Below are 23,777 nucleotides of genomic sequence, written 5' to 3' on the forward strand. Positions count from 1 at the left end.
ATAAGCCATACAGAAAAGCACACCCACGCGCAAAAAGCCTCAAAACCAGCTCTTTGAGATCAATACTCAGTGTTTAACTTTACATCACTAATAAACTCTGAAAGATAACTTTACAGAAACCGTATATTTACATTTGGGAGTTGGCACTTCAGAAACCCTCAAAAGTAAAACATATCCTTAAAGGTGCCAAAAATGACATGAAATAAACAGAACAAAACCAGCGCAACTGCCTTGTTAAAGGCACTAGTCAGTCACAGCGGTGTTTTTAACTTTTGCAACACCTGTATTCCATCAAATGTCATACCTGAGCAAAAAAGTTTTGGAAAACATTTTTAAAAAGCATGACGATTTGTCTTGCTCAATTTCATGCATTCAGCGATTTTTAACACCTGCAGCAGCCAAGTCCGCTTGGAGTCGTTTTTTGGACAGACAGAACAGGTGTGGAACTAGTACTTTGTTAACATACTGGATCAGAAAAACAGCATTAAAAATATCTGACCCAACCAAGCTTTCAGTCACAGTGTTGCTGGTGAGCACATCATTATCAATGAGGGGAATCCTACAAGCCATTTTAATTAGAACATTGTCGGGAAACAGCCAGCTAATCAATCACTGAGCTGTCGCTCATCGCAGATAGGGGTTCACTGCCTCTAGTCACTTCATACTGGTCTGTAGGGCCCAGTTTAGCTGGTGAGAAAGCCTGGCATCACTCATTGGCTCTATGGAGACAAAGTGCATGGAGAGTTATGAGTCAGTAGGTGGTGCCCCATTTCCATTGAGCTGCCATGAATAGCTGACACATGGCCAGCACAGAACTAACAGCTGGTCATATGAACAGCACAACTGGAGATGAGGGTTAGCTGGCCGTATGAAAAGCACGCTCGTCCAGTTATGGGAACTGCACATCAACTCTCATATGACTTTACCCTGTCCACTTACATCCGCTGCACATAAGTGAGAACAGAGTACGTCACACAGCTGTATAAATGCTATCTTCTCCCTTATTCAAATTTCAATTTTTTTCTTTAGCCGAGGGCATCAAACACAAAGCTTCTGTGTTTTTAAACACCTGAGCCCTGGGGGTGCCGCATGGCCCAGCAAATCTCCTCATCTGGGAGGTGGCCAGTGACAAGCGTCAGGTCCCTACAAAACAGGCCATATGGTGGTAAACATCTAACTAAAACCCCCAAGCAAAATCTTAATCAGATTTCCATGTCTTTGCCACCTTTGTGTTGGGAGAGATGCGGCTCATGTTTACTGAACACAGCAGTGGGAGTCTATTTTCATAAACCGAGATTAAACAAAGATAAAATCAGTTGGATATTTCAATGAATTATGTATCAGGCTGCATGTTCCCTTGCCTAGCTTGTAAGCTCACTGAATAAGTTCCAAATAGCTCATTAGGATTCAATCATCTGTAATTCTTTAAATCTTCTTGGGGGAAGTTTTTCTGCTGCATGTCCTGTAGCTAGCTGCTTATTATCATTACATGGTTTCTTGAAGGGTATGGTAAAGATGAAGACTAAAGCTGTTACTCGTTAAAAAATAATGCAAATTAATCATCTCAATTAGCCATGCACGAACTCTTCCCTTTTCACCTGCTTCAAAACAGTCTCCTCTAATCCAATTAGGTTCTTTTTTGGCAATTCCCTCCTTTTTGGGATGCACTGTTGGAAACTCTCTTCACCTGCTGTCATTCCACCAGTCCCCCCTCCCCATTTGCTCCGAAAAACAGGAACGGCCTTATCGCGAACTGGCTCTCCTTTGAAAGGGAGTTTTCAGTTGCGATAACCAGCTGCAGGTACAGATGCTATCGGCGTGTCACCACTCCTGCAGGCCAGGAAGGAGTCAAGACTCAGCACTTTGTTAACTGACACTGCCTGCCAAAAGGAACAGATATTAGATCCAGATACACTCAGATTAGCCACGCTCCCAAGCGCAATGTTAGCTGTAAAAGTAGCCATTACCAAATAACTGCAAGGACATTTTCAGGGTTCTGGATAAATAACACTCAAAAGTTAACTGAAGGCTCACACACAGTGCATTAAAGGTCTAAAGTTTAAAACTCTGACTACTTTTGCACTCGATCGGATTAGAAAACAGTAATACAGTACATGCTATGTCTCTGCATCATCAATGACTTATCACTTCAAGGTACTAGAGCTTCTTGATAGCTCAAAGGATGCAATGGAAAAATATTTTCAGCTAAACTGTTCTTTGCATTAAAATATAAACACATTAAGCATAAGTGCACTGCCACTCATAGAAATAATAATATTAGGTAATATGCACATCCTGTATTTTATATTTAAGTTACCTGGTTCAAGATACCTTGTGTTATTTTTAATCTTTTATACAATTAATTGATTCAATTAAGCCATTTAACTGGTTTAGATCTGAGATGCAATTAGCAAGGATGAGGCTTACTTACCCCTGCAAGAGGCTCTCATCAATAAGCTGTACTGCTACCAGTCTGGATTATGAATGTTTACCAAAGACAATCCTGCTGTACAAGTATTTAATTAGTCAAATCCTCTCTTAGCATTATTTAATGAGACACAATCCATATTACTGTAGAGTGTAATCAGAAGGTGTCTGACCTGAACAGTACTGTGCGTGATGTAATCAGGGCATTTTAGCATGAATTCTTATTCCACATTCACCCAACTGACCCATCTCATCCTGCAGAGCTGAGTGTCGCCACAGCCTGGATCAACCACATCAGCCTGACTGATGCATTTCTGGTAAGGCATGAAGTGTATGCAGTCATCACTTAGTAGAAATAACTAGGATCTTTTACTATACCAAAATTAAAATAAGAGCATCCACTGGCCTCTCATACAGTATTCTGTCCACTCCCTGATGAAACAGCCGAGACTTCCTATGCAGAGGAGTTTGATCAGTTTGAGAATTTACATGCTGCAGCCAACTAAATTGTTTTACAAATATAATAATGGAAGGAGGAATACATTCTATTGATCATTTTAATTTTGTGCATCTATCAACATGATTTAACCAAAAATTAGGTGGAAAGGGTGAAATGTGAAGACATTAAAATGCTACAGAATGGGATTCTCATCTGTTTCCTTGTGTAAAACAGAGTAAGAAATTATCCGGTATTTAATGTCTACTGCAGCGTCACACACTCTGCATTAAAGACCTTTGTAAAGCACTGGTAATAAATCAAAGTTTGCTGGGGGTTCTGAATCTGCCTCATACCTTTTATCTGACTTGCTTCAAATCTTTACAGATGTGCTCTGTTAGTGCCAGGACAGGATATCCTGCAGAAATGACTCCTTTATTTAAATGAACCAGTTGTTTAAACAGAGACTGACAAAAAAAAAAGAGAGAATTGCCAAAGTAAATCCAACCATCACAAGCAGCTCACAAAGTCCTCCTTCGCTCCTCTTCACTTGAAGTGTAAGAAAACACACCCTGTTCCCACCATTTTCATGTTTGCTGAAGTTTTCAACAGCGGCAGGAGAAGAGCTACTGGAAAAACAGGCACTGTCCAGACATGAGAGGGCTACCCAGCCTGGTAATGACTGCTTTTTAACACGACACCTACAGAAAGACCAGAAAATATCATAAGAATTCCTAATTGCTTGCCTGGATAGGATTCTTTTGATCCCAAAGGATCCCAAAGCACTTCACATACAGTATAGGAAGAGACCAACTGCATCCACTAGTGAAGTGCAGCCCCCCACCTGGGTGATGTGCAGCAGGCGCTATACAGTGGCCACAGGGCACTGCAGATCAGAGCAACAGCTGTGCTCTGCTCTGAGGCAAGTTTGCACAGTAGTCAAGACCAGTAACCTGTCATGCAAACTCATTTAAAAAGAACAAGAAGAGAACTCTTTACTTGAATAAGCTCAGTCGGCTTATGCCATCATTTGTTTTTTTTTTGTTACACGCTCTTCAGCGAATTTCCAATGGTCCGAAAGGTTTTAAATCTATACAGATGCCGCACACCCATTTGCTCATGAGCGGAACATGAATTGAGGAAGGATTAAAGAGGTTTCCTTCTGTGATTAACAGTGCACACATGCAGGTTCTACAGCACCCAGAGTTCCACTCATCCTTTCAAAGCATCAATTAAAAACAGAACAGAGTGAAAAAGAAACACCCCTTTTCAAATTTTGCATGCCATTTCCTTTTTGTGCACTTGAAAAATAACTGAACACGTGCATCCTCTTAAGCGCCCACAGTGCTTGGCATTATTAGCTTTAGCTCGGGAGACACCAGACAATTTTTGCTTGAGGTCAAATATTCCACAGCAAACGTGGAGTTATCTATTCTCATTAATGCCACTCGCATTGCAGATTAATTACGTGTTCTTTTTGAGCGGCTCATCACTCTGATATCTGTTCGGTTCAGCTGACGTTCCTCCAAATGGATGGGAAAGTAAAATGAGCAGAGCAGGCAATACTGTCATTCTGCTCTCACGCCAACTGTATCAACAAGCATCTCTTCCTTCTTCATACTGTCCCCCGTCAATCACGTTAATATCGGTCACCAAGGGTGTTGCGAGTCCCTGCTGACTGACTCTGTCTCAAAGCCCACGGGCTACAGCTTGCAGCATGCCCCTCATGGGCTCCACAGCAAGCCCCTTGCCATACTGCTCAATCACACCTACTGTACATCAAGCCAATCAATTAATTAGTCAGTCAATCAGGTTCCTTGACAATCCTCCTACTTCCCTCACTCCAGCTGCTTTAACATTCCTGCTAAACTGTCATTTTTGTTATTAACCAAGATTGATAGGTGGTTTGTAATTTCTAGAACACACATTCTTCATCTAATGCTGGTTACTATAATTATATGACTTCAAAGCAATTTTAAAGTAATGTACTTTTTTCGCAAAAACTTACAGAGGGAATTTAACATGTTCGCCAGATTTCACTTTTCTGTAACACACAGTGCCAGCCAGGGTATACAACAGCACTGTGTCCATCCATCCTCTAAGTGGATCTATCCAATTATTCATAATCCACTATCAAATCTAACCAATTCAGGGTTGCAGGGGAGCTACATGCCTTTCCTGGCAAGCAACAGGTGCAAGGCAGCATACACCCTGGATGTGATGCCAGTCGCAGGGCACACAAAGACACACACTCACACCAGGACCAATTTTCCTGGCAATTTAATTTTGCCAATTAACCTACCAGTTTGTCTTTGGACTATGGGAGGAAACCGGAGCACACAGAGGAAACCCACATGAACACAAACTCTACGTCTGAACTGATCCACAGTCCCCGAAGTCCACCTGGCTGGTCTTTAGAAAACTGATTCATCGCTAAACTGCTGGTAAGCCCACTGGAGATGGCTTGGTCCAACCACCAACATCATATTTGATACTTCCTATGTTTTCCTCTTGATTTTTTTTCCCAAGCTTGATATTCAACAGATTAAATCACCTCATCACTTGATCCCAATCAATTTCTCCCTAAGAAGATGATTTAATGCTTATGTGACAATTAGAGTCACTTAATCTTATTAGATTAATTAGAGTCACAGAACTATCAATTAAGCTGGCTATGAATGACCAACTAATCAAAATCATGCTAAAAACATTTAATCAACAATTTAAAAAAACTTCAGGTTCCTAAAAACATACATGCAAGCATAGTCTCTAGCAAACTATTTCAAATTTCCATTTACCAGCTTTCTCTGCGAGAATATAAGAATCAGAGGTCTATCACAGAAACCTCAAAAAGAGACACCCCCCTATAAATAACACTTCTCACCTAAATCTAGAGAGACCCAGTGATAAGAGGCTGTCATCAGATACATCTGGAAGAGCTCATCTCTATTGCCCTCTGCAGACAGCCTCTGTTAGCTCCAAAGACCTCTGTTCTCTTAGGGGCTGAGAAGGAGCAGGCAGCAGGATCAGAGACAACAGCCCATTCGGAAGAGCACAGGATCTAAGCGCAGCAACCAACTGGATGTGTGCTATTCAGCGTGCTGTCCTGTATGATATTACATATTAGATACTTCTCCAAGGGTAAAGCTAGACAGACCTGCTGGCTTCGGTTGTTGGGAAATACAATACAAAAAAAAGGAAATGTTTATGCCCATGTCTAACATGGAAAATCCTGCAGTTCCTTAATTACTTCAACTCATTCTCATGCACGTGTGTTTTCGTCAGCACGATAATGCCTCTGTGTGGAGAGGACTGAACTCGGGGAGTGTCCTCTGTTGTCACCAGTGTAGCCAATCGCGGTTTCTGCAGCTAGATCCAAGCTCCCCATGTCTGGTCCTTAGGAAGGACCCTTAATACAACCCAACTCGGTGACGGAAACCTGCTTTCTGAAGAGCGCTGCCCGCACAAACTAGACTCAGGGGGGAACCCAATACACTAGGGTGTCAAACGCACTTCTGGAGTGACAAGGTCTAATTATGTCACGACACAGCAATAGTTAACACCTCCAGCCAGGCTAGAAGGCGTTTCATACAGCAGGTAACTGTCCTTTTACTGAAGTGCATTTCTTCAGGGATCAAATATAATAAATAAGATCTTTAAAAAAGTCTTTATATGGCTTTACGCGGCAGACACGCTGGAGTACCGCCTGCGGGGCAGGGAGGAAGCCGAGAGCAGCGAAGGCCTGGCCACACGCTTGCTGCCCAAGGACCGATCGGAGAGATCGGCGCGCATGGCGCTGCGGTCCGACACGCCGGGCGAGGCCAGACCACGGAACGCCCCCCCCCCCACACGGGACGATTCACGTGCCACGCACGGAGCCCCCCGCAGCCAGGAGGTCACGGAGGCGGAGGTGGAGGTGGGCGGAGCGGTGGCTCTGTGGCTCAGGATCTGCGCCTGTTACTGGAAGGTTGCCGGTTCAAATCCCGCGGCCGGCAGAGGAATCCTACTCCGTTGGGCCCCTGAGCAAGGCCCTTAACCCCAACTGCTCCAGGGGCGCCGTACAATAGCAGACCCTGCGCTCTGACCCCCAGCTTCTCTCCCTTTCTGTGTGTCTGTGTCTCCATGGAGAAAAGCTGGGGTATGCGAAAAGACGAATTCCTAATGCAAGGGATAATGTATAGGGATAATAAAGAAACATTATCATTATGATTATTATACCTGCTCGCCCCTCCCAGGTCTGTGGAGCCGGGGAGTGTTAATGAGGGGAGAATTAGTTGTGCGCGTGGGGAAGGAGGGACAAAAACAGCCACTGGATCGATCCACGCCGGCTGCGCCCCGATAATTAAAATGAACCCCACTGGCTGGGTGTTTGCGTCCTTTGATTTCACCACATGTTCTCAAGAAGACTATTAAACCTCTTATTTCTACATCCAGACACCCTTAAAATGTCACTTCTCTTAACAGCGTGTATTAGGGATTGCTGCGTGATCCGTACAGCAGCACCCAGAGGCTCCTCCGGCAAGAAGCTACAGCTGGGAAACTGCTGGGAAAAAAAACCCTGAAGCAGCCACAACATCTTGGGGAGCTTCTATTTTTTCAGGTGTTAGGGAAACAGCGGAGGGATGCGAAACTGGAAATCAAAAGACGGCCAACCGAATCTAAATAGTTGGTATATTATCATTTTTTCCATGCTGAATCAATGGGTGTCGGGTCTGTTTGCGGAGCACGAGGCCGTGAGACTGCTGGTAAAACGAGAGGAGGTTATTCAGGGAGGAGAGGAGGTTATTCAAACAACCTGCCTCACTTGATTGCTAGGAGGTTAATGCTCTATTCCAAGAATTTCATCTACTGCTTGTCAAAGCATCCTAGAGTCAGCATCAACCAGTAGACCAAGGGGTCAGATGCAGACTCCCACAATCCTCTGCATGAAGTGGTACCCTGTGTTTTCACATCCAGAACGGCCAGAAACTTCATTTGCGTGGCTAGTGGCCCTGAGCCCTTGAGTCGCTGCTGATCTCGAAGGAGTTCCCAGTCCCTTGGTCAGTGTCTCTCAGGATTGTAAATGCCTGCATCAGAGCGCGGCTTTCATCCTGTGACCAGATGATGTTCACGTAGAGATGGAGTCGCTGTGCAGTGACAATGCACAAACAACAAATTAAGTCAGAGCAAACGGCTTCAAAAGACACCTTACTGCTTCCTTCGCCTCCCCTCCTCTTGTACGATCCTTCACTGTGGCTGGGAAAACTGGGGCCTATTCATTTTTATTGTTTAATCTAATTAACACTATTTTTTTATAATGTAAAAATCTCTATTTTTTTATTTCTAGTTCCCCTCCTGAAGCAATGAGTTTGGGAACTTCTCAGGAAATTCTCATAATCCGAGACAAGCCTTGCAAAAAAAAATATTTTTCTACCTTAAGTCTGATATCTAAACGCACAATTTGCAAACCTAAATAAAGAAGGACTAATATTTCTATACCAAGAAAATTCTGTATAATTTCTAGCAAGAAATAGGAAGGGTTATTTCATTCCCTTTTTGTTTTCAGTACTCTGAAGCTGTAAAGAAGACCTCTGATATTTTCTTTCCAAAGACATTTACTACGTGTTGAAATTCTATTGACACATATTAATCTTTCAGCCTCTCCAAGCACATCTACAGTGCTGAATCTCTTCGATTTCTTCTGCAATAGTTGAAGAAGCTATGCAGCCTATGAACCCAATACTGAGAGCTGAAGAAGAGGTTACAGGAAAGTTTGCATTCTCCTGAGTCTTGAAGGAAAAAAGCAGTTCCAAAACTCCAAGCTGATCCAAAAGTTTGTACCTGGCTGGTAAAAAATTAAAGTAAACTTTTAAGTAGGCTTATTACAGGGCTGGAAAAACCTCATGGGAGGCGGGGAGCTCCTACTGTAAGAGGAACTCCCACTACACACATCCTGCACACCTGCAGAGAATCCTATCCACAATGCAATTAGCGTGGGAATGTTTTTCCACACTTAGTGCAAAAGACAAAAATATAATTAAAACCCAAACAGTAGGTATGCAAGGAGTTTGCTTATTACACCTAAACACTCTCTAAAAGCTTTGCTATGATCCATTTTCAGATTAACAAAGTGAAGGGTGAATTATCACAGCCGTGCTGTGTGCATCTTGTGAACTACCTTCCACACGCAGCTGGGAAAAATGGAACAAAAAAAAAAAAACTTAAAAACCTTCTCTGCATAACAATCAGGAGTCATGCAGGAGAAGCCAGAAACCGAAGAGTTAATTACTTGCTGAGGAAGTAGAGACATGAACCCGATATTCTATGGTTCAGTTTGACATTTGTGCCATTGTAAACACACAAGCATTAGTCAGGTAATCCAGAGCATGATGTCCACAATGTTCTGATTCTATCTTTATAAACAATGAGTCCAGGAAATGAGAGAATGCTGTTATTAGGAGAAAGCCAACTGAAAAAACAAAAGAACATGTCCCAGTCCTGCAGCAGAGCAGCCTAAACCTCAACAAAAATAATGATTTCCACCAAAACAAGCCAACAAGCTGTTGCCTTCTTTGATAACACAACTGATTTGAACTAAACACAGAACTTAAAATACTATGAGGAAATTTTCAGAACATCCCCATGCAAGCCAGGGGCATCGCATACAATAATTACAACACCATTGTTCACTTTACCGATTGGCCATAAAATGCATTCATGCTGAGCTGTGAGACACTCAAACCAGCACCCCTAAAAAAACAGGGGACACTTCCCTTTTTTTCCTTCCACGCTCTCACCTTTAACACAGATATTGGTTTGCACAAGCATCTACATCAGGCCCTGCGTTACACCCACAAGCGACCTTCCACCATGCTGCATCTCACCAGAATCAGCTACACGCCACATGTTCTTAATTAAAAAAGGAGCACAGCTTTGTAGTTTATGAGACGGCAAATAGGACAGCGATGACTGTTTGCACTTGGGCTTTCTCTGTAGTTTAGCACGCCGTGCCCTTCTGCAGAAGCACAGGCGGAATCACACAAGAACGGGGACAGATGTAGAATTAAAGCACCTTGAGGGACAGCTTTTTCTATGAACACCGCCCGCATCTCCGCCTTGCGCGTCGCAGGTTATTTATGGCACTGCTGTCGTCCTCCCCTGCTGACGCACTGTTCGGGGAGGATGAGCGCGTGATTGCTCCAAGACCCTGGAGACCAGACGGCAAGTGAATGATATTCCACGTCCTGGGATCCTCCATAGCGGCCGTGCAAGGAGCCTCCAATTACCCCACGGATGACTTCGGAAGCATTCCTGAGCCGTCCGAGCCGGCTGCGAGGATGGAGTGGGGGAGCAGGCGACTGTCCCAGGAGTGAGAATTTAATTTAAAAGGCTCACCAGTGACTGAAAGCCTGGCTGCATTATTTAGTCACTTTCCTAAATATTCTGAGTCTGCAGCTCTTGAAAAAATGAGCCAGGTGTGGGAATATTAAGAGATGGGAAGCATGTAACACACTTTGCTAAGCCAAGTGGAATCCATTGAGAATTAGCTTTTAAATGAAGTATAACTACTACCTTTCTGTCATTACACTGTACAAATTCTAATCTGGCGGTTTTGCATAATAACTGTCTCCGATCTACAGTGTTGCTCCCAGATGCCGAAATGAACAGATTAAGATCTGCACAGCTTTAATAGCCTGTCTCTGCAAGAGGTCCACCGCACATTGTCTTTTGTTTGCACACTCTGAAACCGCAAAACTATTCTTTTTATATTCTTTCCACTTTAAGCCGCCTACACCAACAATCGCGAAAGAAGATATCACACATCTCGTCATGTATCTGAACGATAAAGATAATTTCATAATCGACAGCAGTTTGATAACACATCTGCATGTGATATAATAGGCTGAGATACTAAGTGTAATACCGTAAGACAGTGTATCATGCTTATAACCCATAACATTGCGTTCATCTTCTGCCTTCATAGGTCAACTTGTGTTTTTTTGAAGGTTTAAAACTTGAAAAATTCTTTACGGCAGCTTTGTGGTCCTACAAGGGTACTGCTTCAAATGATGGTGGTGGATCTGATGACAAAAATGTCCTGCACGGAGAAAGCATGTCCTATTTTCTAAGTAGTTTTTCCACATGTACATGTTCTGATGCTGGAGGAGTTTTTTTTAAGGATGCAGGCAGGAGTGTCACGGTCATCCTTTCCAGCAGCTTGGCAGGAAAGCTTTACACACACAGGGACGACCTCTGAACTCTGAACTGGAAAGGAAGGTGGAAACAGACCGGTTGCCTTATCAGTTAGAGTATCTGCGTTTTTAGAAATGTTCTTTAAGGGGCAACTGAGTGACTCAATCAATAAAAGGGCTCACCGAGAGTCCAGGTTGATTTCTATGGCTCAGACACTGATAAAATGACCCCGGGTCACATCACTAACTGAACAGGATTCCCCAAGCAGTGAGGAATAACTGGTCAAGTGCCGCCAGCAGTTGCGTTCTCTTAGGCTTCCCTGTGAGCATAGCGGGCCACCAATCAGCACCACCTATCCCATCCGCACTACAGGACCAGTACTGTCCCCACTGCTGACTGGCTCTGCAGGCAGGTAGGCGACAGCAAACCATCTGTATTTTCCCATCAGCTCTAGGGAGAAGAGGAGAGGACGAAGGCAAGGGCTGTAAGGCTTAAAATACTACTCTAAAAATACAGGTAACTGGCAATTCCAAGTGCTTTTTTTAAAGAAAGAATGTAATCCAATACAAAAAAAACAACTCGATAACATAACACAATAAGCTCCAAAGTTATCTACTTACACGTTTATTAAAAAAATTAAACATCGCCCAGGAAAGCTAATTAGAGAGAAGCTAGTAGACCCCACTTGGTGAAGAGCTGTGGTCATATGACACAGCCGTCAGCCCACTCACTCCCTGAGAGCACATGAAAGACACCAGCCAGCCAATAGTGTCCAGCCATTTCTAACTGCTCTATCCAAAACATGGCCAAGGGGGAGCTGGAGCCTATCCGGGCAAGGAACAGGCGGGGTACACCCTGGATGGGACACCAGTCCAGTGCACGGCACACACAGATACACTCACACTCATACCAGGGCTAGCTTTATGCTTGGACTGCAGGAGGAAACCAGAGCACCTGGGGGAAACCCACATGAACATGGGGGGAACATGCAAACTCCACACAGACAGCACCCCAGGAACTGAACCCTGAGCTCCAGTACTGCGAGTGCACCACTGTGCCACCCCCACCCAGCAACAGAGTCCAGTACTCTCACAAAGGGCAGAGCTTCTACCATTCAGTTACTGTGTATATACGAACATAAACCCCATCAAGAGGTTTTCATAGGTTCAACCTGCACAATATAAAAAATGATTAATGTAAAACTGGGGGCCAAAAATTCTCAACTAAAATCATTTCAACACGATTATCTCCATCGACAGAACCAGCTTACAACTGCACTTTGAAACACCCTAGCGGAGTGCAAAAACAGTCTGGGCCCATTCGTTACATTTTCTGCGGGTCAGCTACGTTTTTTCTTTCAAGGAATGTCCTTTCCGCAAGATGTAACCTGAACCACACGTTCTGTGAGGAAAAAAGGCAAAGTTTTTTAGCAAACGCTGACCCCCCCAGACCTTGCGAGCTAAAAATATAGCAGCAATCTTGCATTTTGCAGATTTCGTTTTTTTTTAATGAAGGTTATTTTGGCTGAATTATAGCCCACCTCGTTTCTCAGTACAATTCTCTGCCGTCGGCCTCCAAACACACCTCCGCCCCCCACCTAGAATTCCCCACAGGATAGGAGTTGGGGGTCTGGTACTTTCCCTCTGGGGATGCGCTTCCCTGCAGCCGGCACACGGCGACTGCGGTGCCGGCTGACCCTCCGACACACAGCCCGCCGGAACCAAACACTACAAAGATATTTATTCTCCACACCAAGGGCCGTAGGTGGGGGTAAGGGGTGGAGACACTCTAAAGCCATCCGTTTGATTCATTCAACACAAACATTAGTGGGATATCGGCCATTCGTCCCTCAGCCCCTAGCTGGACCCGTCTTCACTCCGGTCTGGAACATTCTATAGCGCTTTTTTTTTTTTTTACTCATCAGTAAAGCAACCCGAAAAAGAAAATCACATTATCTCCGCCAGTTACAATGAAAAAGAACTAATTCGCCGGCTAAGGAGTTCTTCTTATTATTTCCAAATGGTGTTGAAGTCTGCCTCGCAGCCAAGCCAGTACTTACAGTGCAGTTCGTAAGAAACCATGCGAACAGCCCAGATATCGCCAGGAGCAAGTGTACTTGCGGATCAGCAGACAGCGCTTGGCACCATCTGGCAGTAGCTGCTAACTTGGAAGGGGGAAATATGCAGCTTCAAACACAAACATTTTTAGAAAATGTAACCCCCTTTCCGTTTTCTTGACACGACGTGCGCACATCTAGTTCTTTCGGAGAGATGCTCAATGATCTCAATACGGGGTTCCCCCCCCAGCCACAGAGAAACGGGGTGCTGACCGAGGCCTCCAGCTTCTGGCCGGGGACAGTGGCACCTGCCGGCTACACTCGCACTCCCAGACACCATAGCAACCGTTTCCTGTGTCAACACAGCTCTTAAAGTGGACACAACTACTTTTGTTTTAGGTGGATCTGAAGACCATTGATAAATACATCCCCTGTGTAGCCAGATGGATTTACTGAATCATTCCATGATTCTTCCGAAAAAAGGGAGATTCCTCTCGCGTTTAAAGCGCACACAGACTCACTTTAGACCCAGACAAATATTTCTTCCAACAGGAAGGAGATGCATATATCTGCGATTATTGTACACTACCATGGTTTCAGAGCATTAAATAGCCCATCCAGCCACTTTCCAACCACTTGATCCTGGGCATGTGTGTGAGAGCCGAAGCCTATCCCAGCAAGCAACAGGTACATGGCCGTGTGCATCCTGGACAGGACGCCAGTCCATCGCAGGACACACATCTAAATCAGAATCCAATGGCAGGTTTTGCTCATTTGAGACCTAGACAGGTCATTACCATTTAAATGGTAAACCTAAAAGACACAGAGGGTCCCAGCACTGCCTCCAGCACAGAGCATTAGAAAATGGACAGTTCCCTATGTTTAGGGGGACACAAATGAACGTCTTTGTGTGCCACAGGATCATAATGAGGAGGGTTGGAAAACAAGCACCAGACACAACCGACCCATAAAATAATATCTGGTGGCTCTCCTGGGACTTTCCCCATGTCAATGTTAGACACTACATTCTTAACCTTATAATAACAGTGTGCAGACAGGAAAGTATAGGGAGGAAGGAACTGCCCTGGGATTTATTTCTTCACAATAAAACACCTCTCTTTGTTTCACCAGGACAACAAAACAAATGTTTCCATCTGTAGTTCAGGAGAACACACAGAGCGGTCGTGTCTGGAAAGCCAACTGCTTAGTTTTGTAAAAAGAAAACTTCCTGAGGCCACTCTTGTACAAGTAAGCAGGATCAGCCAGAAAAGACAAAGGAGACAACAACACAGCTCAGAGTCTAAGCGCCCTTTTAAAGGTGGCATCAGCCATTAATGATTACAGGTGGTCTCCTCAGTGAGAAATGTAGCAGCACGTTTTAACCCTTTCCTAGGTCCACCATTAACCTGCAACTGGTTTAAGTGCTGGAGGTCATGTTTGGTCATGCCTGCCTTCTCCATAACAGCCTCCACGGGGTTCATGGGAGCCTTCTTATTGTAGTGTCCTCCACCCCAATAGTGCCCCCTGCTGGTAGTCTAGAGGGCTGGTTCACAAGTGTGAGAACAGACCTGGTAGAACACAGCACTGGCACACTCTCGTCGCCAACAGCGAGGGACAACCAAGTCCAAGCACACTGGAATCGAGCCTCAGCTCTCTGGTCCTGGGAATCACAAGCGATCGTCGCCTCACTGCAGGGTGTCGCTGTATTCCTGTATCCACTTCAACCACAGTAATAGCACACTGGAGGCAACTTATTAAACAATTACTTCTAAACACATGGCAGCTTCTAATTACAGTGATTCAGGACAAGAATTCCGATGTGTTTGTGTGCCTTTTCTGTCGTCACGCTGGCTGGGGTTACCAGCTGTTAGGGCCTCCATCCTTGCTCAGCTCCGATGGGGTTTGGTATTGGGGACGTCTAGGTGCCGGAAAGGAGGAACGAAGATTAGTAAGCACCTTCAGGAGACCAGAAAAAAATTCACTGCCATCTGCTTGGTTCAGCGGCAGAAACACGAGAGGCTGCAGACAAACAAGCCAACGTCACTCTTATGATTTTAAGGTTTTAGTCTCTCTCCCTCTGGGAGAGATTTTGCAAAGCAAACTTGTTTATAATGTGCTTATGTGCCCAACCACGCTACAGAACAGAACCCTGTTTCAAATTTGACTAATAAGCACTGCAAAAAAAAAGCAATGCTTTAAAAACGTGCTCAACAGAAGGAAAATACTGTTCATTTTAGATTACAAAATATTCTCAACAGGAAACTGGGCCAAGGGCTCTCTGCCCTAAAATGTAAAACTTTCTTATTGTATTTTTTTTAATAATGACCCTATAGTTTAAATTATATATAAAAGTCTGAGTTTGTTATCGATTGATTTGAGCTAAAGCTTCAGGAAGGCGATTTTAGAGGGAAAAAAAGTCCAAGAAGTAAAGGAGAGGCTGGCACGCTGTAAGGGTACGAGTTGGCACCGCGTCCCGATACAATCCGACTGAAGCCATGCAAGAGCATGCCTGGAATCAATAAAAATCACAAAGGCCTAGCAGCCCTGCTGCTCTTCCAGTCTTTAAACCACTTCATGTACGGCAACAGAGATTCAGAAGATGGGCAGAAAGTATTGCCTCAGACTTCCTTGTTACTATTTTAATACGGTGGCTATACCTTATATTTAACGCAGAATGCTGCAATGACACATACCAATTACAAAGAACAATCAAATAAGTTTTCAAGCGAGCGGCTCAAAGTTTTGCTCAATAAACAAATAAACGAAGCTTTCATTTTCGCCCGTGTGTTCTGCTCACGTCTAGATGGGATAATAGCAGAGGTACCATTTGCGTAAAATATTCAATCACATCATTATATTCCAATTTAAAAGAGAAATACACAACAGGGCTTGAATAGACTGTAATTTCCTACAGAGGTGGGATTGGATGAGATGACATTCCAGACCGCAGAGCCTGTTCTTAGAATGGTCTTGGAACAATTATCTTTCCATGATGAATGCCCCAGGCTCTGCTGATTGATTTATTTATGCAGCCTAATGCATTCTGAAGCTTAAATAAGAGTGTTCAGCGATAACGGACCGAGGCAGTGTGTGGGTCGCCATCAGCGGGGGATGATGCAAGGTATTGTCTTGTACAAAAACCTGCAAAGTTAATTTGGGAATATGAACAAAATCTAATAATTTAGGACGGGTCAGTAGGGCGGCAGTGAGGCTGCTGCCTCACAGCTTCTGGGTCCTGGGTTAGATTGCAATGGGGCACATTCTGTGTGAAGTCTGCATGTTCTCCCCACAGTTGTGTGGGTTTGTGCAGTGTACTCCATTCTCTTCCCACCTCTCAAAGATATTCTGGCGAGGTTAACTGGAGTCTCTAAGCTGTTCCTGTGTGTGTCCTGCTATGCACTGTCATCCCATCCAAGATGTAGTCCTGATTTGCACACTATTCTTCAGGGATTGTTTTTAAGTAGCTCCAACGCTTAGCAGGAATAAATGGTTTTCTGATGATGAATGGTTGGATATGATAAATAAGGCAAACAATTCTGGTCTATTCTCAGACCTCGCTCCTGTCTGCCTTTGACAGCCAATGACAACGCCGGCCCGCAGACATGTAGCACAGGGCGCTGCTCGGCTCAGACGACCTCTGTCTGGCCCCTTTTCTTTTTCTTTTGGGGTGCATGAGAGGTTTACCTACTGCCCGTTTTTCTCTCTCCCTCACACCTGAAGAAGACTCCACAGCCGAAATGTCACGTCTCTTTTCTTTTCAGCACGGAAGAAACCTTTACTCGTTCCTTTCAAGCCTAATCATGTTGAGCTGCCAGTCTTGTAGCAGAGTACAGGAAAGCCAGTGGCAGGTGACATCTCTCTCTCTGAAGTCCTTTCAAAACGTACAGTATGAGCTCTTGATGCGCAAGGCAAATTCAATTGAATCAACCAGTCCTAGTGTGGTCAGGCTGAGCTTACCTGAGCCAAGCCTGTACCCTAAAAAGGTTTAAGGAGACAAACCCACACCTGTGCTAAAGCCTCTCTGTGCCTGTGACTTCTTGCTTGTTAACCCTCCGAGCATGAATGGCACTGAATTCAAGAGCTAAGATGTATTTTTGTTGTTTGTTTTCTCAAATTCTAGCCCTGACCAGAAGAACGACATGCTGCGTAATTACAGCCTCCTCCTGCGCCCCCTTTTTCCATCTCTCTCTCTCTCTCATGCCTGGCTCGCGCTCGGACACCACAGCGAGGAGCACCGCGAGAGGGCCCGGTGTCGATGGTCAAAAGACATTTTGTCAGACAAAAGCTCGTGTCAGCCATTTCCAGCAGGGAACGCGACGCGGTCTTGAACGCAGTTAGCCTCCCTGTCCGTTTCAAAGGCAAGACTTAACGAGCCTGTGCTTCCAGTCAATTTGCAATGTGCGGCTCCACTGTCACCCCCATGTAGGGCAGCCCTGTCACGGCACGTCTCTAGGGCAGCGCTGTAATACAGCGGACAAAAAACGGAAACCCTCAAAATAAATTCCAACCAGAAAGGTTTTAGTAATAGATAGTAAAAGGTTTCAGTAGCAAAAATTTTAGTAATAATGCTTTATTCCCCGTATCTCAGAGGGCACAGAGTAGACCGACCTGCTGCTTTTGGTGACAAGAAGAAAAAAACAAGAAGAAATCAAGGGACATGAAAGAAGATGAAGGATGATGAAGGAGAGAAAACGTGATGCAGATGAAAGAGATGAAAAGGCTCTGGGGGAGAGGATCCTTTATTAATATAGGTAGGTGCTTCGCCAGAGGCCTCTTAGAAAGCCCAGGGCAGCTAGAGCTCTGGACAGCAGGATGATAGTTTTCCATCCCAGTGGAAAAGGGAACAGGGGGAGTCTCAGTTATATGCTTCCACAGCAGTGCTGGGGCCTGAACTGGGAATCCCCCTGTGAGCACTGGAAAAGCACACCACTGGTTCACTTGTTGCACTGTGGATCTTGCCAAATAAATACATTTCAGCAGCTGTCAGTCTTCCCAGCTTACATCAAGACGCTACACAGCTAATACTGAGTGGACTGAGAAGAATACAGCACGCCTGATTTATTTTAAAGAATTAACTGCCCTCTGATGCATCACGGAGCACTGACAACAAAATGTACAGCTGACTAATAAGCCGTTACCTCTTTCATAACACACACTACTCCAATTTCTGACTAATGGTACTCACGCCTTTAGAAAAAAATCACCTACGTGTCAGAAGCTCTTGCTGCGGGTACAGTTATTTAATGATGACCGACATCTGTCCAGACAAATGCTTGCAAGCCTCTCTTATTGACAGCAACAGCATGTTTCTGTAGGAAACCCCCTGCTACATTTGTACGAAGGGGAGTGGATTGCATCAAAAATGAAGTGATAACTCAGCTAAGAAACACAACTACCATCACAACTAAAAAGCTGAAAATGATCTGGAAAGACTATATATATATAAAAAAGGTCTTCATTAAAACATTAATTACACTTCCACTAAAGCGCATAAAATGGAAAAGGCAGGAAGGATTCCAATTAAAAAATAAATCAAAGGAGAAGAGGTGTTAAATTCAATCAAAAAAATAACGTGCTATGCATTTAAGACCAAGTTTCAGTTTGGACTTTCACAGCAATTTTTAAACAATTCTCAGACATTTTAAAGAAACGAAAAGCTTGATAATTAACTTATGTGGATGATTCTCATTTTTATTAAAAAGTTGCAATCTACGCTGAAATGTGAATGATTAATTATACGGATTCCGAAACAGAATTGGAAAAAACATTTTGAAAAAGAGAAATGTCTTGTTTCATGGTTACAGCTCGAGGACCGAGGTGACTGAGGAACACAGACGACAGGACCAGTCGCGACTGTTTCCAAAAGGCTACAGACATTTATCGACACAGTACCGCTGGGTCCCCACAACACTCCCCAGGAAAAGAAAAGAATGCTCTAGGTTCCTTAATAACGAATCGCAGGAAAGGTGATTAGTGATATCAGGGAATTAGGAGTTCAGGTGGGGGGCTACGTCTGCATGCGTAGGCCGCAAAGGAACAAGTGATAGGTTTATTCCATGCCGAAAAAAATAAGAGAGAAAACACAACGTTTCGGCCGTGGAGCCTTCTTCAGGTGTGAGGGAACTAATTCTTCAGGGAATTAGTTCATTCATACCTTTTTTTCCCCCCCCAAATAAAATGGGAACTGGTGCACGTGATGTGCCGTGTTCCTGACCCCCCAGTCTCTTTCACACCGATGGGTTTCCTGCGGCGCGTGTGTGTGCCGGGGTCAGCTCACAGTCCCGGCGCGCTGGCCTGAGGGCTGCAAACCAAGCCAATCCACTTCGGGAGGCGGGGGGGGGAGCCCCTGGCACCAATCGGTCAAATCAAGACAGAGGAGAGAAAAACCAACCACAGACACAACAAAAGCAGGGATGGCGGCGCAAACTGGCACACGGCAGCAACCTAGCTGAGTCACCACATGCTTGGTCATGTTATGGTTATGGAGCCTCCCTGGTCCTTCACCTTTTGCAACTTCCAGCCTGCAAAGGGAGAAAGACCCCCTTTCGGGTGTGCTAACCAAGAGGCATGCTATATTAAAATGAAAGGTGGCACCCTAACCAATACCTCCGGAACGGATCGCAGACACAGCCGGCGCTCAGCTCGGAGGTGGGGAGACGCGTGGAAAACAAAGGGTTTTAGGGGTCTATGGAAAACCTTGCCTGGCTGGAAAGATACTGGATGTTGGGCAAGCACATTCTCTTGGGTCTCTGGATCGAGGTGACAAAGTAATTAATTTCATAGACGTTGGGACTGAAGCTTCAGTCACACTGCTTCTGCTTCAGGTACCACATCTGCCTGTACTAATGCCTGTAAAACTTTAGTTAAGGTTGTGCACAGTAGCTTGTCAATGCCTGCAGTAATTCCAGTGATGAGCACCTTCTTCTATCAATGAAAATCCATTTGCAAAGGTTAAACTGAGCCCATTATGTGACAAAAACTATTTCCTTACAGTCCGTCTCTAATGGGGTATTTCAGCCTACTGTCTGTCATTAAGCATACTTCAATCTCAAAAAAACATGTAAAGCAAATTCATTAAAAAGATGAGCCATTACACCAATGAGCCTTACACTGATCACACAGTATAGGGTTGACTACTTTCTTATAATGCTTTTCTTTGTATTACACTGGAAAGGATATATAAAATTCAATTATTTTGTTCCAGAGGCACTATCCATTTTGGCTGGACATATTCTGAATCTGTTTGCACAAGGAATTTAATCAACTTCATATTTAAAGAGCTTTACAGCACAGGAATATTTTTAAAAAAATATTCCAAATTAAGTCCACTTAACCTCAGCCTCCTACTCACACATGGCTAAAAGCAAGTAATCCAATAATCTCTTTACATGCCCCTGCTGTTGTTTTCGTCATTATTGTTCTCATCCTTACATGTCTCTTTGCCAATTCAAAAGAGTTACGCAGTAAACTTGCAGAGCGCCACAGATTGACATTGGCTCCATTTCACAGCCAAACAACAATTTCATGGATGGACAGTCACAGAATAATTAGATAACCCCCCCGAGCAGGCACATTGATCGGTCTGGGTGCAGGAATAAGACTGTTTTTGATGGGTAAGCCCTTGCTAGAGAACACAATCATTCTTCCGCATGTTGATGATTAAGAAATTCACACTCGCTACACTGTCAGGACATAGACTCTGCTCCCATGATGCCCTGGGCTCCAGACTTCACATGGACTTAGAGCTCAATTTCCCACCCATTCCAGTATGAAAGAAGATACTGGAAGACTGTGTTGAGAGTCAGTGTGCTTCTTAGTTCTCTGGACAGCAGGTAATTAAACAGTGCACAGTACCAGTGTTCTGATAAGGATTCACATTGGGCAAAACATATTTTTCCTTTTTTGTACTGAAGAACTCTAGTAGAACTACTGCTTCCTTTCAAACAAGAACGCACTGTGGTATCCTTAAAATACTTTTTGCACAGTACTTATTTTCTGAAAGGGAAATGTCTCTATCGCTCTACCAGGCTTCATTTGCTTTTAAGAACATCCTTTACATTCCTGAGTGTCCCAGACAAAAATCTAGAAAAGGACAATGAAAAACACGACCCATCTGGTTGACGTTGTGGGAAAGTGTGGCAGGAATGAAGCTTCTCCAGTCCTGGCGGCACTCTGCTCATCCCTGTGGCAACAGGCGTGTCAGCCGCCAGCGGGCGGTGGCGCAACCCGTCTCGAGCGACGCGCTACACGCGAGAGCCCAAGGACAGGAAACTCGACGGCTCACCCCTCAAAGCAGGCCACGCAGCTGCCCCGCCTGTCCCTGTGTTTTGATTTTTGTGCCTCACGATCAAGTCTTGCCTTTCAGTTATCTGTGTTTTAACCCACCCCTTTCTCTGCTCGTCCAAGCCCACGCTCTGCTGGAAACGTCTTCGCGTACAGCAGGTCGCCCTCTGTAATCCTGGCGCGCCAGCACAGCGTCCAACTTCAAACAGAAACTCCTGCAGGCAGAAACTGCAGCTACGATAACAGTTCAGCAAATCAAGCTTTACAATACTTCACTTGCCCACCTGCTGGAGCGTCTTCACACTTGCAGCTGGAAGTCAGTGAGGAACGTTCAGAGGTATTCATGCCCAGTGCCTGTACAATTTTTCCACAAGGCTGCTGCCACAAATTCATCTCCTGCTTTTCTTTTAGTTTCTGGTATGGCTTATGGCTTCTTATCAGGACTTAGCGATGGCCTATCAAATCCGCAATAACATTTTCCACCTTGCATCCCAAATACCTTGCTATCTAGATATATATATAGCCCAAATCTATGCACAAGGCTATACACAGGACACCAAAGGACAAATACAGATAAAAGCAGGCACACAGGAAGATGCTGCAGGGAATTTTACACAAATTCATTGCCTCCATCCCCTACATACAGGGGCTACAGCTTTTTCGAAATAACCTGGTTAGATATTCCATCTCCAAACAGTTCAATCTAATTAGACCTGCAGTTGCACAACACACCATTCCATTATACTTAATGCAATAAGTTATAGTCCAGGAGGGGCAGGTACAGGGAAGAGACTCAGTCTGAAGAGACTGTTCAAAAGAGCTCTTATCAGCCACTGCTGATAACAGTTCCTTTAGTTAAATGTTTTAATCTTTACAACAACATCAGGGTATCACCACACTATCTGTTCATAATACAATTAACTCTCTCTGGACAGTGCTAATAAGTTGCTCATAAATTATGCTTTTTTGGGCACCACAAAACATTTAATTGTAAAAGACTATAGAGATTTAAGATGGCTGATTATATATAGTTGGCAATCTACACAAATATTTTAAATTAATCCAAGCTGTTCATGGGTTGCAATTCTTCCATTATTCTCTTTGCATTTAACACATAATCATCCCAGACCATACAAAGAAATAAGCTGATATAACATCAGTTACATTTTACTATATCTTAAGGGGTCAATCACAGCTGTTCTTCACCAGGAAAGGAAAAAACTACGCTCCTAATCCCAAGAAGAGGGAGAAACAAAGACCTTGGAAAAGTTTGACTGGAACAAGAGTTCTGCAACAGCTTTCCAAGTTCACTCCGAGTCTACCCCCTCCAAGACTGTTACGCCAGGATTTCATTTCCTTCTCCGGGGCCAATTTTCTGCAGGACCGATACAAATTGCTGCCTCATTAAAGTGTTTGTAAACTGTACGGAACAGGCTGGCTTGGGGCTGCTAGCCTCTCAGCCCCCCCCCCCGCAGTCGAGAGCCAAGCCCCCCCGCAAACCCGCTAATGATCCACTTGAACCAACACACGCCCAGCGGTTGTGCTCAAGCAGTCCAAGTCTTGTCAGGCCACCGTCTGTGCAGTGAGGATATTCTGCCCACTTCTTCCAGCCCCCGAGTCTGCCACTTCACGACAGGGGAACATCATACTGCTGGCATAAAACTATTAGACTATACGTGAGGCAGGGCATGACATGCACTCACCACTTCAGAGCCCAGCCACATTTAAGTTTTAAGTGGGTTAGCAGGGCACATTGAGCTGCCTGTTCTCGTATCTTCGGTCCTTTCAGAACACAACAAGGCTCGCTGAAAAAGCCTCACCTACTGAGACACCTGAAAGGCTCATAAGGATAAACAAAACCTCGATAAACAGAGCTCAGGGGGACCCCACGGGTGCTCCCCCTTCCCCTGAGATGTGCAGTTTACAGCACTTCGAACCGGGGAAGAAACACAAACGGACGGGGATCAAAAAGGGGAAAGGACGCGCTAACATCGGGAAGAGGCAGGAGTTTTTACCGTCCGTGGGCAGAAGCAGACCTCACAAAGCGCCCTGTCCGGTGATGTCCCGCAGTGCCGAAAGTCTGTATTCCTCTGTGCGTCCTGTGCCCAGCCCCGCTTCCATTCCCAGGCAATAAATCCAGTGATGTCCTGTGTTGATAAATACACAAAAGGGCCTCTATAAACAACACGTGGTAAAATAAACACTGCCTAGAAAAGAAACCGCATTAAACCACATGTACTGCGCATAATCAAAAACCCGCCGATGACTTTTCTCTCTGATTGTGTTCAGCTCCTGTGAATCCATTTTCTTACTGGCACACATTGACCCAGGCTATCCAACGTTTCTGGCACTGGGACCCTGCCGAAGCGAGGACTGTCCTTTGAGCAGCCAGTGATGGCAGGG

General features: G+C 44.6%; 1 protein-coding gene across 1 annotated transcript in view; it reads right to left on the reverse strand.

Moving 5' to 3' along the window:
- Window positions 1-23,777, reverse strand: part of LOC102692300 (protein TANC2) — a 224,997-nt gene that overhangs the window by 168,043 nt on the left and 33,177 nt on the right. The window contains 1 exon segment of the mRNA XM_069185670.1: window positions 23,390-23,521. The gene's annotated coding sequence lies outside the window, so the exon portion shown is untranslated.

The sequence above is a fragment of the Lepisosteus oculatus genome, chromosome 28 (assembly GCF_040954835.1).
Source record: "Lepisosteus oculatus isolate fLepOcu1 chromosome 28, fLepOcu1.hap2, whole genome shotgun sequence".
Classification (NCBI taxonomy): domain Eukaryota; kingdom Metazoa; phylum Chordata; class Actinopteri; order Semionotiformes; family Lepisosteidae; genus Lepisosteus; species Lepisosteus oculatus.